The sequence below is a fragment of the Sus scrofa genome, chromosome 1 (assembly GCF_054392235.1).
Source record: "Sus scrofa isolate SSC_HxYL_T2T_F1_AM1 chromosome 1, Sscrofa_HxYL_maternal_Yorkshire_Landrace_v2.0, whole genome shotgun sequence".
In the NCBI taxonomy this organism is placed as follows: Eukaryota; Metazoa; Chordata; class Mammalia; order Artiodactyla; family Suidae; genus Sus; species Sus scrofa.
The window spans coordinates 224,850,321-224,865,152 of NC_139383.1; positions in this window are offsets into that span (position 1 = coordinate 224,850,321).

Here is a 14,832-nt window from a genome sequence, read left to right on the forward strand (position 1 = left end):
TATTTAGAAAATTCCTATATGTGTGCATGATAATCTTAAGAAATACTCTTCTAAATAGCTGATAGGTCAGATAAAAAAAAATCACAATGGAAGTAAGAAATTATAGCTATAAAATTATAAAATACTGCATATCAAAACTTGTAGGATAAAACTAAACTGTGTTTAAAGAGAAATTTATAGCCTTAGATGTGTATGTTAGGAAAAAAAAAAAAAAGAAAGATTGAAAAACAATCATCCTGGTTTTCACAAATTAGAAAGTTAATTCTACCCAAGAAAGTAGAAGGAAGGAAATAATAAAGAAAAATAATTTAAAAATTTAAAATAAATATTCAATAGAGTATCAACAAATCTTAAAATTTGATTATTTGAAGGCAACACAATTGGTGAATCCTAGCAAATTGATTTAAATAAAAATGATGAACAAAAAATATTAGGAATCTGGAGTTCCCGTCGTGGTGCAGTGGTTAACGAATCCGACTAGGAACCATGAGGTTGCGGATTCGGTCCCTGCCCTTGCTCAGTGGGTTACTGATCCGGCGTTGCCGTGAACTGTGGTGTAGGTTGCAGACGCGGCTCGGATCCCACGTTGCTGTGGCTCTGGCGTAGGCCAGTGGCTACAGCTCCGATTCGACCCCTAGCCTGGGAACCTCCATGTGCCGCTCGAGCAGCCCAAGAAATAGAAAAAGACAAAAAAAAAAAAATATATTAGGAATCTTACAGGTGCATTAATACTTCAGAACTTACCAGCATTAACTACTATAATAACAAAGTGTCCATATTCACAATTTATAACCAACTCCTATATGTACAAAAAAAGGCAGCCAACCGAATAAAGATTAGGCATTAGGCTTGAATAGATGTGTCATACTATACCTATACTATAAAAATAGCTAAAGCCCAAAACAAATGAAAACATACTTAATTTAATATGATAGGGAAAATGCAAGTAGAAGCCACAAGGCAATAACAATACGCACTCACACAGAACAGCCAAAATTTAAAAAACTAACAATATCAAATGTTGGTAAGGATTCTTGAGGTCTGAGTGAATGGTACTTACACATACAAAGCTTCTATGAAACTGTGTGTCATTCTCTTTTATGAGCATACACTATGCTTGTTGGAAAGCAATTGTATTAACACTGTAGAATATGGTTAAACATTCTACAATGAAGTAGAATATATGCATATCCTATCCAGTAGTTTTACCATTCGTAATCAAATAACAAAGAGAAATGCATGCATATGTGAACAAGAGTCTAAGAACAGAATACGGTTCTATTCACTGCAACTTTAATCATATAGCCAAAAATTCTAAGTAACAGGGAGTTCTGGTTATGGCTCAGCAGGTTATGAACCCAACTCATATCCATGAGGATGCAGGTTTGATCCCTGGCCTTGCTCAGCGGGTTAAGGATCTGATCTGGCATTGCTCTGAGCTGTGGTGTAGGTTGCAGATGCGGCTGGGATCCCCTGTTGCTGTGGCTGAAGCTGTGGCTGTAGCTGTGGCTGTGGCATAAGCCAGGCGACTGTGGCTCTGATTTGACCCCTAGCTGGGGAACTTCCATATGCTGCACATGTGGCCTGAAAAAGAAAAAAAAAAATATATATGCCATGCATAAAAAATACACACTAGATGATTCTCAAGTGGTTCCCTCTTAGGAGGAGAGAGATAATCAGTGATTAGAAGAGTAGAAAGCAAAGTTCTTGGGTACTGGCAATATTTTATTTCTTGACCAAGATGTGGTTCCATAGGTAATTGTTTCATTAATTTTATTTATTAAGTTTTATTAATGGCTTTTATGTATTCACATATATACACATATATAAAACAAACTGGTTTTCAAAATATGAATATTTTAGCAGTCCTTGTCAATGTACAGGATCCATTCTACTTTTAGACCATAGGAGATCCTGGGAATGACATGAAATTCCACACAGAGTGTCTAGATAAGGACCACTCACTCATAGCCTAGTGAGCTATTCAGTGTTTCTAAAATTTGGTATAGAAATAAATGCTGTTAAATTTTAGTGCAACCAAAATTATTTTGGTCTCCAGTTCTTATCATTTTTCTTACTTACCAGGACTGGAAATAAAAGGGCTAAATGGAAAGAGACATTTACTCTGGATTAGACTACTACAGCTAATAAAGTTTGGGGTTGAAATGCCTATAGGTTAGAAGGATTCAGGTGTGTCTCAACGTCCTTCATTGCACTGCAAGCTATCCAGCAAGTTCAAAGTGTGGATCATTGGCTACCAGGACAAAGAAGCCTGAGAATATAGATTAATCAGGGCTAGATTTATATTGTTTCTGGAAAATCAACTTAAAGCGCAGAGCCTATTGATAGGACAAAGTCATGTATTAGGAAGAAAAACAAAACCCTGGTATCAGGCTTTGATTCAAATCTGATCTTCATCATTTATTAGCTGAATTGGTCCTAACTAAGCTACTTAACTTTCTTAGCCTTGATTTTCTCACCTATAAGATGGAAATGAATTATCTACCCTCTGGGTTTATTATACAAATTAAAAATAATTCATATAGGAGTTCCCGTTGTGACTCATTGGTCAGCAAACCCAACAAGCACTCATGAGAATGGGAATTCGATCCCTGGCCTTGCTCAGTGAGTTGGGGATCCAGCATTGCCGTGAGCTGTGGTGCAGCCCAGCAGCTTCAGCTCCAATTGGACCCCTTGCCTGGGAACCTCCATATGCCATGCAGGTGTGGCCCTAAAAAAAAAAAGACAAAAAAATAATAACTCATATAATATGCATGATAGTTAAGATTCATGGAGGATTTATGCTCCTTGTAGATAAAACTCAGTATTTCCAATTTCTCATTAAAAAGGCACATATGTCTTAAAAATATTAAAGAGCAAAAACAATAGTCATCTATAAACATCTTATAATAAATTAATATGAATAGTTTGATTCTTTTTCCTGGCTATAAGACAATCTTTCAAAATATATAAGAAATAGCCATTTCTGCAAAGTCATTCAAGAACTGCACTACTGATTTCTCCTGTATTGGATGGCAAGTTAAGTACTGTGAAATAGACTTGGTTGCGCCATGTTGGTGTTTGGATTGTGCTTTGATTGCAGAGTGTTTTATAGTTATTAATTATTGTCCGCACAATATTGGGAAGTGGACCACTGTAACCTTCTCAGAGTACTAATTAGACCCTTGCACAGAAAGAACATATAACTTGCTGAAGGTCATTCACACTGAAGAAAGCACTTAAGTCTGCAGGAAAAAGATAGGACCCAGTTTGCTGAAATATAAAGTGCCACAAAATAGAAATCCAGAAGTCTAGTAACTAATCTGAGGTCTGCTACTCACTCTGTAATCTGGGTAATTCATGTAATTTCACTCAGCCTCATTTCCTCATATGAAAAACAATCAGAATGACTCAAAGACATTATTGAGATTGAGATTCTAGGATTACAGTAACCTAAAGTCTCTTGAATGGAAACATACATTGACAATTTTATCTGTAAAAATACATCCTGTCGGTTAGGAAAGTCAATAATCATCTGAAACATGTTGGACTCGGTTGCCAAAAAGGAACAAAATCCAAGGTTGAGTGGAAAAAGGCTAGAGGAAACCCCAGGGAACTACATTTAACCTTCAAAAGACAATTATGTGTAGGAGACATGAGATTTAGAGTAGGTCAACCAGGGTGTGAATCTAGCGGCATGACTTGAGCAATTAACTTTTCAAAGCCTGTTACCTCCCTTATAAAATAGGGATAGTACTTCTCTTAGGAAGTTCTTGTGAGGAGTAAAAGACATGGCATAGACAAAGGACAAAGTGAATAATAACTAAGTTATTATTTCTAGTAATGAAATGAAAACATAGAAGCGGTGAATTTCTGCTTGTCTATACCAATATGGTAATGTGTAGCATTGAAAATACTTTTCAATATATATTCAATAAGAACACATAATTCTTTTATTCCTGCCCCCCCCCATTTTTTTTTAGGGCTTCACCTGTGGCATATGGAACTTCACAGACTAGGGAACTGCCGGCCTGTGCCACAGAACAGCAATGCAAGATCTGAGCTGCATCTGCGACCTATACCACAGCTTACTGCAACTCAGGATCCTTAACACACTGAGCAAGGACAAGGATCAAACCCACGTCCACATGGATAGTAGTTAGGTTCATTACTGCTGAGCCAGTATGGGAACTCCTACCACCCCTCCCTTTGGAAATGTTCTGAACTAAGAAAATGTTTTGAGCTAACTAATATCATCTTGGAATTCCAACTGGATACTCTACAAGATGCTATAAGTAAAGGACTTGTGATTATTGATAAAGTCACCTGCATGTCTTACTGGACTGTTTATTCCTCCACTCATACTTTCATTGATTCAGCTATTTGTCAAACACTTGTTCCTTTTCCTTAATACTGAGGGAGTAACTGACATTTGATAGACCCTGAAAACAACATAAGATTCCTATCATCAGGGTGCTTCTAGAATAAGAATGAAACTTTACATCAACAAATCACTGCAAGAGAGCAACATTAAGTAAGCTGATCTAGAATAACTCAATTCTACCCAGCAAAGGCAGCCTAGATACCTTGTTGTCTAAAAGGTACATTACATCTTGAAAGATGAGTAGGATTCAATCAGTTGGACTAGTTTGGAGAGTACATTAAGGGCAAAGAAAAGAGTGAGCTAAAGGTTAAAGATCAGCCCATTAAGCTAAGTAAAAGACAAGAAATTTGTCATGGGGGTTGCATGGTGACATGAAGTTCTAGCAATGATAGAGGGACATTGTGCTGAAGAGTTGGCTTTCATCATGAAACTAATCAGGTGCCATGGGAGGAATTCATGCACAAAAGTAGCATTATGAACAAATGGAAAGACCAAAAACCTCCCGCTCAGAACTGCTATAATCGCAAAACTATTATCTGCAAAGGAGAATGTTCAATCCATCACTCCCTCCACCAGGCTAACCTCTGCCTCATCATCTCTAAGCCACCGTAGGGGAGAAGGTGTTATCTTGATGTACCATGGTTGTACTAATAATTATGCCCAATAAACTTTTGTGACCTCACCCTCCATATTCTCTATGTCACATCATGTTCTATTTGTTCCCTACTTAAGGCTTCTGTCACACTAGATCCTATATTTGTTATCTTAGTTCCCTTACTACATAAAAAGTTCCTTTAAGGCCATAATTACCAGTGAGCACAACAACTGTGGCTTATGAGGCAAGAACTTAGGCTTCACCCACCATATTCACATCTTTTTTGCTCCAAGGGGTGATTTGGTAAATGAATTTAAGGCTTCTCTTGGGGATACAGCCATCTACCTTCCTTCCTCTTTAAGCACACTTGATCATGCCAGCCTCAAGATGTACATGTGAACTAGCAGGAGGTAAAGGGGAAGGAGGATAAAAGGTATCACCAAAGCTTAAAAAGGGATTTAAAGTGTGCTGCTTTTAGTAAGTGGTACCCACACTCTCATTCCACTTTCATTCCCCATAGTGAAACCCATGGCTAGTTGAGGTCAGAGCACAATTCAGTCTTTCTGTTATCACGCTATCATTTTATACCATCCTTAACTTCTGCCCACATCTCACAGATCCAAATCCCTTTAGAATGCAGGGGTCCTCTATCCCCGGCTCATTTTTTAAAAAATCTAATCCCAGTAGAATGGGATATGAAAAATTTAAAAGCTCACTAGATAAGCATTCCATGAGGGATAGACATTTTAATCATCCAGATTATCTGCTGCAAAAATCACCCCAATATGTTTTTAAAACACAAAGAATTTAACAATAGATATCCATTTAAGTGGAGAATATTTATTAGACATTTTTGCTTGGCTGAGGATGAAAAGATGAGTTAAATGCAGCACTTGCCCTAAAAGAACTTTTCTCTATGTACTAGGGAATATTAAGATAATTAATACATGATTGAATGTGACAAGAACCTTAAAAAACATACAAGTATAATATGATATAGGACAGGAGATATATAGGGTGAGGTCAGAAAGGTTTATCTTTTAAAAAATTTATTGGTGTATAGTTGACTTACAATGTTGTATATATTTTGGGTGTACAGAAAAGTGAATTAGTTCTACAAATATATATCCATTCCTTTTCAGATTTTTCCCCATGTAGGCTATTACACAGTACTAAGTAATTTCCCTGTGACTTATCACTTATGTATATAGTGGTGTGTATATGTTAGTCCCAAGCTCATAATTTATCCTTCCCCCCAACATTTCCCCTTTGGTAACTAACTATAAGTTTGGTTTCAATAACTTTGAGTCTGTTTCTGTTTTATTAATAAGTTCTTTTGTATAATTTTATTAGATTCCACATATTAGTGATATCATATGATATTTGTCTGTCTTTGTCTAACTCACTTCACTTGGTGTGATAATTTCTAGGTCTATCCATGTTGCTACAGATGGCAAGATTTCATTCTTTTTATGGCCAAGTAATATTCCCTTGTATATATGTACCACATCTTCTTTATCCATTCCTCTGTCAATGGACATTTAGATTGCTTCCATGTCTTGGCTATCGTGAATACTGCTGCTTTGAACCTTGGGTTGCTTGTACCTTTTTTTTTTAAATATAAAATTTCCTTTTATTCAATATTTTCTATTTTTGACCTTTGGTGAAAGATCTATTTGTTTTTTCCACTGTACAGCATGGGGACCAAGTTACACACACACACACACACACACACACACACATATATATACATAATTTTTCCTCCCACTGTCATGTTGCGATATAAGTATCTAGACATAGTTCTCAGTGCTACACAGCAGGATCTCATTGTAAATCCATTCCAAGAACAATAGTTTGCATCCATTAACCCCAAGCTCCTGATCCCTCCCACTTCCTCCCTCTCCCCCCAGGCAACTACAAGTCTATTCTCTAAGTCCATGATCTTCTTTTCTGTGGAAAGGTTCATTTGTGCTGTACACTAGAGTCCAGTTAGAAGTGATATCATGTGGTATTTGTTGTTCTCTTTCTGACTTATTTCACTCAGTATGAGAGTCTCTAGTTCCATCCATGTTGCTGCAGATGGCATTATGTCATTATTTTTTATGGCTGAGTAGTATCCCATTGTGTATATAAACCAAATCTTCCTAATCCAATCATCTGTCATGGAAATTTGGGTTGTTTCCATGTCTTGGCTATTGTGAATAGAGCTGCAATGAACATGAGGGGCATGTATCTTTCTTGAGAAGTTTTGTCTGGATATATGCCCAAGAGTGGGATTGCTGGGTCATATGGTAGTTCTATGTACAGATTTCTACAGTATCTCCAAACTATTCTCCATAGTGGCTGTACCAGCTTACATTCCCACCAACAGTGCGGGAGGGTTCCCTTTTCTCCACAAATCCTCTAGCACTTATTTGTGGACTTATTAATGACGGCCGTTCTGACTGGTATGAGGTGGTATCTCATGGTAGTTGTGATTTGAATTTCTCTAATAAACAGGGATGTTGAGCATTTTTTCATGTGCTTGTTGGCCATCTCTATATCTTCCTTGGAAAAATGTCTATTCAGGTCTTTTGCCCATTTTCCCATTGGGTTGTTGGTTTTTTTGCTGTTGTATAAGTTGCTTGTATATTCTAGAGGTTGAGCCCTTGACAGTTGCATCATTTGAAACTATTATCTCCCATTCTGTAAGTTGTCTTTTTGGTTTCCTTTGCTGTGCAAAAGCTTGGCAGTTTGGTTAGGTCCCATTGGTTTATTTTTGCTTTTATTTCTGTTGCTTTGGGATACTGACCTGAGAAAATATTCATAAGGTTGATGTCAGAGAATGTTTTGCCTGTGTTTTCTTCCAGGAGTTTGATGGTGTATTGTCTTATATTTAAGTCTTTCAGCCATTTTGAGTTTATTTTCATGCATGGTGTGAGAGTGTGTTCTAGTTTCATTGATTTACATGCAGCTGTCCTGTTTTCCCAGCAATGAATAGACTTTATTTTTACCATTTTATGTTCTTGCCTCCTTTGTCAAAGATTAGTTGAACATAGGTGTCTGGGTTTATTTCTGGGTTCTCTATTCTGTTCCATTGGTCTGTCTGTCTGTTTTGGTACTAGTACCACACTGTTTTGATGACTGTTGCTTTGTAATATTGCTTGAAGACTGGGAGTTATGCCTCCTGCTTGATTTTTGTTCCTCCGGATTAGTTTGGCAATTCTGGGTCTTTTGTGGTTTCATATAAATGTTTGGATTGTTTGTTCTAGTTCTGTGAAAAATATCATGGGTAATTTTATAGGGATTGCCTTGAATCTGTAGATTGCTTTGGATAGTATGGCCATTTTTACAATATTAATTTTTCCAATCCAGGAATATGGAATATCTTTCCATTTCTTTACATCTTCTTTAATTTCCTTGATTCATGTTTTACAGTTCTCAGCATATAAGTCCCTTACCTCCTTGGTCAGGTGTATTCCCAGGTATTTGAAGTTTTGTATTCCTTTTAAAGGGGGTGCAATTTTAAAAGGTATTGTATTTTTGTATTCCTTTTCTAATATTTCATTTTTAGTGTACAGACATACAACTGATTTCTGAATGTTAATCTTGTATCCTGCTACTTTGCTGAATTTGTTAATCAGTTCAAGTAGTTTTTGGGTTGAGTCCTTAGGGTTTTCTATGTATCATATCATATCGTCTACATACAGTGACAGCTTTATCTCTTGTCTTCCTATTTGGATGCCTTTTATCTCTTTTATTTTTCTAATTGCTATGGCTAGGACTTCCAAAACTATGTTGAATATCAGTGGTGAGAGTGGGCATCCTTGTCTTGTTCCAGATTTTAGTAGGAAGGCTTTCAGTTTTTCTCCATTGAGTATTATATTTGCTGTGGGTTTGTTACAAATTGCTTTGATTACGTTAAGGAATATTCCCTCTATACCTGCTTTGGTGAGAGTTTTGATCATGAATGGATGTTGGACTTTGTCAATGCTTTTTCTGCATCTATTAAGATGATCATATGGTTTTTGACTTTTCTTTTGTTAATGTGGTGTATGATGTTGATTGATTCCTGTGTGTTGAATCATCCTTGTGAACCTGGGATGAATCCCACCTGGTCATGGTGTACAATCTTTTTGATATGGATTAGGTTAGCTAAAATTTTGTTGAGAATTTTTGCATCTATATTCATCAAAGATATTGGCTGATAGTTTTCTTTTTTGGTGGTATCTTTGTCTGGTTTTGGAACTAGGGTGATGATGGTGTCATAGGATGTCTTTGGGAGTGTTCTTTCTTCTTCAAAGTTTTGAAAAAATTTAAGGAGGATAGGTATAAGTTCCTCTTTGAATGTTTGGTAGAATTCACCTGTGAAGCCATCTGGTCCTGGGCTTTTATTTGTAGGGAGTGTTTTTATGACGTATTCAAATTCATTTCTAGTAATCAGTCTGTTGAGTTGGTCTGTTTCTTCTTGGTTCAGTTTTGGTAGGCTGTAAGGTTCTAGATAGTTGTCCATTTCTTCCAGATTTTCAAATTTGTTGGCATATAATTGTTCATAGTATTCTCTTATGGCTTTTTGTATTTCTGTAGTATCTGTTGTGATTTCTCCTTTTAGAATTGGCTGGATTCTCACTCAGATTTGGTTTGATGTCATTAATGATGTTATTGCATACAAAGGAAGGGGGTGAGATAAGGTTTATTACTGATGTAACTGAGGTATCTGGGAAGGCAAGGCATTCCTCTCATGTAGATCTGAAATGGTTTGAGGAACAATGGAAAGAGACAGGCCTGGGTTTATTATGATTAGGAGGCAGGGCAGGGTGAGGTTCCCATATGGCAGAGGCCTTGTGTTTTGACTCTCCTGATGGCACTAAAAGAAGGACTTCTTATCTATTTGTCCAGATATAAGGCACAAGAGGTAGAAGGAGGTGGGGTTTAAAAGCCACTAGAAGTTAAATATGAAACAATGGAATCAAACTCCTCATTACAATCCACTACAGTGGAAACATGCTGCCCTTGCTTTGGTTAACTCAACTTTGAACCTCTTCCTAGGTTTGGCAAATTCACCATCCTGTGAAACTTGTACAGAAATGAGACTTACCTTCTAGCCTTCAGGAGTTAAAAACCCCAGACATTGGCCTTCTCTGAAGCCTAGAAGCTTGACTGTAGGTATATAACCCAAACCAATTCAAGTAGGAAACAAGGTTCATTCAAAGGTCATGGTTAATACCCAGTGCTGACAAGAGCAGAAACACCAGTAGAGGAAACTTGCTATAGTGATTACTGTGCCCTACCAAATTCTTAAAAAGCTGTGACTTTGGCTATAGTCCTGGCAACCTGCCTCCTTTGATTCTTCCCTATTTATAAATTTGGTTCTCCAGGCCTTTCATCTCTCTGTGAACCAGAAAGCATCTCCCCACAAATTCTTTTCTGCTTAACTATCCAAAATCAATTTCTGTTGTTTGTAATGAATAATCCTGACTAGTTACAACATACACACACACCCACACACACACACAGGCACTTGCACATTCACATGCAGGCACATACACACACTGAGTAGGGATGCTACATATATAGAGACACAAAGGTAGAGTGAAGAAATAAATAGCTTAACTTTGGCTTTTCAACAAGTCTCTGGTATGTTGCTCCATAATTAGAGTGGCTGTATCCTAGAGATATTCTCTAAAAAGGAAATACAGAAATGGGAAATTATAAGCCCCCAATTTTAGATTCATCAATTTAAAAAAAACATTTTATATTAAAACTATTGATCACAAGATATAACTGTAGTTAGTAAGAAATCCTTAGAGTATAAGAAGATGGATGGCACAAGTACCTTTGAAAATGCAAAGTGCTGGGTGTGTGAATATCTTAATAAAAGGACATATAAGCATCACATATTTCAACAATATAAGATTGAGTTTATATGCCAAGAATGACCATAACCTCTTCTGTGATATCCTCTTATTTAGGTACATATATTATTACTATTTCTTATAGAATATAATCCTTAACCTTGAAGCTACAATTGCTGCCAAAATATTTTATATATTTGTTATTGGATATTGTATTTACTATCTGTATGATGTTAGAGGAAAATTTGTTAGACTATGTTTGTTGTAGCAAATTGAACTTAACCTTTGAACTTGAAATGTACACATCGGTTCTGTGATGATTTTCTCATTGTAAATGATTGTGCTAACTTCATGTTCTACATGAATATAAATGCCTTAAAGTTACTCCCTAGTCAAAGAGCCTCAGCTTAATCTTTCATGCAGTTTCTGAAAACTAAGCTTGGAGTTGTAACACACCTATGTGTAAAAGCAATGAGAAGTTTCTTTCAGCTACAGAAGAAAATAGAAGTCATTGTCTTCTAATTATAAATAGTGAAAAGTTAAACATACCCATGCATATAGATATAACTATAATGGATGCATTGAAAATGGATACCAATACTTCTGAAAGCTTGAATATTTCTATTATTCTATAGACAAGAGCAAAATCCACCTTGGGAGGCAGATGGTTTTCGAACTGGTACTGTGTTGGGCTGTCAGGCTATCAGATGTGAAGCCAAGCTCCTATGCTGGCATGTGTTTTAAGTGTAATCATATGAAAGCCTATCTTAGATATGAAAAGAGTTGTCACCTCTATAAATTACTGTGTTGCTTGAAAGCCATCGCCTACTGGAGACAAGATAGGCTGGTTTCCCCCCTTAGAAACTGGTTACTTGCTCACTTGGGCACATCCTTGGACCACCTTTCCCAAGTTTCCTTGCAGATAGGCATGGCCATGTGACTGAGCTCTAGCCAATAGAGAAAATGAAAGAAAGTAATGTTCTGGGCCTGAAGCCTGGAAGAACTCCCAAATCTGACTCTCTCTGCTTCTCCCCTTTCCTCTGGCTAAATGCAGATAAGCACAGTATCCTTGGAAGCCATAAAACGAAGAGGATAGAAACTTAAGGTAAAAGACTCTGAATCTCTGAATTACTGCTTGAAGAAGATCCATTCTCAATTGCAAAAATCCACTCTGAATTTTATGAGAATGGGATATATAAATGCCTATCATGTTTGAGTCATTACATATTTCTGGCTCAGCTGGTAAGTTAGGCTGGGCTCTGCAATTTAGGATATAGTGGAGCCTAGGGAGAGATGTGGCTGCTGGAGTATCTGGGTGGAGGAGCAGTGATACGAAGTCTCCAGTTAAAAAAAAAAAAAAAAAAAGGTCTTTTTTGCTTTGTGATTTTGTATTGTTACATATTAGCACTTGATCATAGACATAATTTGGGGGAAATGAGGGAAGAAACTTCCCACTCTGTCTCAGAATTTGGGGGTAGATGGAAGAAATTACCTCAGGACAATGGTAGCAGTCTGCAAAGATTTAAAAAAAAAATTTTTTTGACAAATGGAAGACTTCTCTGAAAAATGCTCATAAACCCTTAGCGATGGAAACGATAAAAGCTGTAGCTATGTGACTTGGGTCCTCTCTTATTTCTGTATTAAAAGAAAGGTGGCTTCTGAAAGCAGGAGAATTAGGATCTCCGACTTATATAGTTGTATATTTGGGGCAAAATATATTTCAAAGTATGCACCACCATGCTAATGTAGCCGGCCTCACCCTAGCTAGTTTCAAACCCCTGCCTACTGGACAGATGAATCAAAGGCCATCTTTGCATCTTTTCAGTAGAGACAGTGCCCACAGAGAAGCCACATTCTCAGATTCTAGTTCTAAAGGCATCAACATGGTGTGAATCAGAGATATCCACAGGGAAACTATTTTCTTTCTGCCCCAGTGATCTAATGAAGCCTCTGAAGTGCAGAGTTAGAAATGCATAGGGTACAAGAAGCAAGAAAGAAGCCATAGAGGAGTATGTCTTGTCCACCACCCCTTTCCTGTACAAATAGAGAGGGTGGAGAATAAAAGTAGAGGATATCTCAGAAGTTTGGGTACTTCTAGTGTAGGGAGATTGATGTCCTGCTTCCTTTATGGAATATTTCAAATTTTGACATTTCTCTTGGTTTTTTGTGTGTTTGTTTACTTATTCTTTTAAGAGCTGAAGTTGGCAAGTATTTCTCACACCACTGCCCAAGTGATGATAGAGGTCAATAGAGATGAGGTGGTGACAAGGCAAATCTTGGCATCAGAGGGGCCTGATATCACCATCTCGTATTTCCTTCCTAATAATGACAGACACAGAGAAGGCCATTTGTATCCAGGAGCAGAGGACTTTATCCAGAGAGAGCTTCAGCCAGGAAGGGAAGATTCCACATAAGAATGCATGAATAGACCACCCAAACTGGGGATTGAAGGAAAGCTGAAATTTACTAAAGATTGCCAGTGTCAGAGAATTGAGTGTGTACTAAACAAACATCTGCAACTGTCCAGTTGACTGCCTTCTGCAGAAAGTACTGGGCATTCATGGAGGGAAAACACATGCTGCACAGAACATCATCCATGAATGAGATGAGACAGAACAAGAAATAGACCCTTCCTCCTCCAGCACAATTATTGGGCTGTTAGCAAAACCCTTTAAGAATCTCGTTGGGCCTAGGTATGTATCCCAAAACTTATACATGAATGTCCATAGCAGCATTATCCATAGTACCCAAAAGTGTAAACAACCCACATACCCATCAATTGATGAACAAAGAAGCCAGATACAATGGAATATTATTTGGCAATAAAAAGAAATAAAGTATGGATTGATGTTACCATATGAATTAATATTTAAGACATTATGCTAATTGGAAGAAACCGACACAAAAGTCTACATTCTGTATATTTCCATTTATATGAAATACACAGAAGAGGCAAATACATAGAAATAAAAAGTAGATTCATGGTTGCCAGGGACTCGGGTATTGGGGAGAATAGGAAGTGAAAGTGATTGCAAATGGTATGAGGTTTCTTTTTAGAGTGATGAGGATGTTCTAAAATGATTGTGGTAATGATGGTTGCACAGCTCTGTGAACCTTATAAACATCATTTTATTTTATTTTATTTTATTATTTGTCTTTCTGCCTTTTCTAGGGCCGCTCCCCCAGCATATGGAGGTTCCCAGGCTAGGGGTCTAATCAGAGCTGTAGCCACCAGCCTATGCCAGAGCCACAGCAATGTGGGATCCGAGCAGCGTCTGAGACCTACACCACAGCTCACAGCAACACTGGATCCTTAACCCACTGAGCGAGGCCAGGGATCAAACCTGCAACCTCATGGTTCCTAGTCAGATTCATTAACCACTGTGCCACGATAGGAACTCCTATAAACATCATTTTACTATTCACTTTAAATGGATAAATTATATGGGATGTTATACTGAGTTAACATCCCAATGTTACTGTTATTAAAAATAGAATCTTATTGGGGGTTAGAGGGGACTATGGGGAAGAAGATGTGAGGGGCTGATGAGAATTGCTCATAAACTGGAAATAACTAAGTTATTATTGAATCAGCTGAAAAAACACAGGAACCTGATTTACTACTTTCTACTATTTTCAGCAATGGAGATTTGTCAGTTATTGGTTCTTTTGGAAAGTCAAATTTTTGATATTCCTTTCCTCCCATTATTTTCCTCCCTTCCTTCAAGTTTCCCAATAAGAGAGACCATCCAAGACCTGCAGTCTAACAGTTCGAGCCTATATAATCTCTCTCCCCTCTTGTCTTCTCTACCAGATGACTTTCAACTTGTCAAATTCCTTGCCATCTTCTTTGTGGCTTCACACACAAGAACACTGCTGGTGATCACACACATTCTCCATTTAAACTGGAGAAGCCACAAAAGCTCTACTTGAATGGATTTCCCTGGTTAGCAATCCCATAAGTGGAAAACATGCCCTTCCTCCACTCAGGTCCAACTCTTACTACACAATCCTGAGAT